This window comes from Hipposideros armiger, unplaced genomic scaffold (genome assembly GCF_001890085.2).
Source record: "Hipposideros armiger isolate ML-2016 unplaced genomic scaffold, ASM189008v1 scaffold_130, whole genome shotgun sequence".
Classification (NCBI taxonomy): domain Eukaryota; kingdom Metazoa; phylum Chordata; class Mammalia; order Chiroptera; family Hipposideridae; genus Hipposideros; species Hipposideros armiger.
The window spans coordinates 2,697,945-2,700,351 of NW_017731480.1; positions in this window are offsets into that span (position 1 = coordinate 2,697,945).

The window sequence follows — 2,407 nt, forward strand, 5'->3', positions numbered from 1 at the left end:
AAAACACGCAATAACAATAATGAACGCCACTCAGCAAGACACCGCCACACGTCGACACGAACACAGCTGTGAGACACTGATATACCAAGGTTATGAAACCTTACCGAGCTGTTTGTACAGTGCTGTCAAAGTAAGTGCACAGTGGCAAGTTTGCGAACTTAATTGTCAAACTGCGTATACTCAGGGTCATTTATCTCAGAGCTATCCATTGGTAGCACTTATCACCATTTTAAAATTACACATTAGCATTTGAAATTATTTGAATTATCTGTATATGTCTCTCTTACTAGATTTAAACTCCATTAGGTAAAGGACCATATTGTTTTGCTCACTACTGTGTCCCCCTGGCACATAGTACTTAATGAATAAATCTTTGAACAAACAGGTAAATGAGAAGGCCAAGAATCTATATGTGCAAAGATCAAATATTAATGGGTTGGTGGAATTTGGCTGTAGCAGTGAATATATACACATGGTAGTTATACATGCACATCTATAGGTTTTTAAATGTATATTCTAGGAAGATAAAGGGGTAAGAGAGAAAATGACTAGTTGATAAAGAATGAGTACCATGATATTCATCCATTCATCCATCCTTCATTCATTTTTGTTTATTCAGATATCACAAGATAGAAAAACTTCCTTTTTATTTAAACAGTTGGCACTGTAATTTCCCTTAGGAGGAGAATTTTCTTGGTTTCAACGACAACACAAAAGAGTGTGCTAAGGATTTAGGTCAATAAATGGGTCCCCTTCTCCTCACTCCCCTTCCCTACTCTACCAAGCAATGGCAGAAAAATATAGTCTAGTCATGTAGCTTTCTGACCATCTGAGCTTACAGAAATGAAGCTTAGGGAAAGTAGAGAAAACAGTGACTAGTTCAGCTCTTAGGTGCTCATGGGTGAATCCTCTTGTATACCAATTGTCACAACTTGGTTATTAATATAAACTATATGACAGACATTTTACAATCGAGACCACTAACAAATATCTGACATGGGAAAATCTATGCTTTTGACTGAAATATCTACATTATAGATATTAGGCACCAAATCAAAACTTTATTGTAAGCAACAACACGTTTGAATTTTACTCTTACCTTACTGGAAGACCATCCCATCTCTGCATGAAATAGAAAGAATAACTTAATTATTGATATCATGACAGAAACAGTGATGCTGGAGAACAAAATACATGGACTGTTCTTCCTGTGCTCTGCATGAAAGATGTAATCGGATGCAATCATTTCATTAATACACACATGGCCCTGTAATGGGAATACAGAGGACCAGATGGCCAGGAGTGGACTGGGATGAAATGAGATGGGTGTTTGCAGTTTAGCAACTAACTACTTAGCCTGCATGGATTATACTAAGTACTTGTAGAACCACAGAACACATTTTCAGAATGAAACTCTGGCTCGGTGTCCAGAAACAGTATTCCCAGCATGAGGAAAGCCTATTTTACTGGATTCCAGTAGGTAGGCCTGCTGTGCCTAAGAAGTAGGTGGTGGGTATGGTGGGTAGTATTGCTCCAGGGCTCAAACTTGATTGCATATTGGAATCACCAGGAGAATTAAAACAAACAAACAAACAAACAAACAAACAAACAAACAAACAAACAAAAACATGTGTGGGGCTCACCTCCAGAAATGCTAATTTAATTGGTCTAGGATATAGCCTAGACACTGAGATTTTTAAAAGCTCTCCCGGTGATTCTAAGGTGCAGTAAAATTTAATAACCATTGCATTAATGTAATTCCTGTATTTCCACAAGTGGGATCACTTTATAGATCAATAAAAGAAGCAAGAGCTTGGATGGTGTGCTTTGGGAGGGCTCAGAACATCCCTTGCCCCCAAATAGCTAGTCTCTCCAGTGTAGTGTTTGGAAAACTACCTAAAAATGTTCATTTTTTTGAATAAAGGCTTTGCAACTTAAATGAGGATAATTCCTCTGAGGAGGATAATACATTAAATGGTTATCAGTTATCAACACCCTGATGTGCTTGCTTATCAGATTAGTTCCCTTTGTGGTAGTGGAGTAAGGGGCGGGAATAAGAGAAGCCCACTGGTGGGAGGCTCAAAGGTCAACAGGATGCAGATTTGAGGCGAGTTCTAGGGATGGGAGATTTGATGAAAGACAGTCTATAGTCAAGGTGGAGTGCTGAGTTTACATGAAAAAGAGAAATTTGGTGTGAGGGTTCTGAAGGTCAGAGAAGACTGTGACTCAGATCAAATGCGCAAGTTGGAGCCCTTGCTTTAGACAAAGCCTGACTGTAAAACTACTGTAGCAAGGGGGATAAACATGTGGTGAGTAACAGGTGAGTAGTAGCCCTTTTCTAACCTCATCCCAGCCCTAGAAACAAGAGGCTCTCCATACCAGACTTGGACATTGGTGCCCAAGAGTA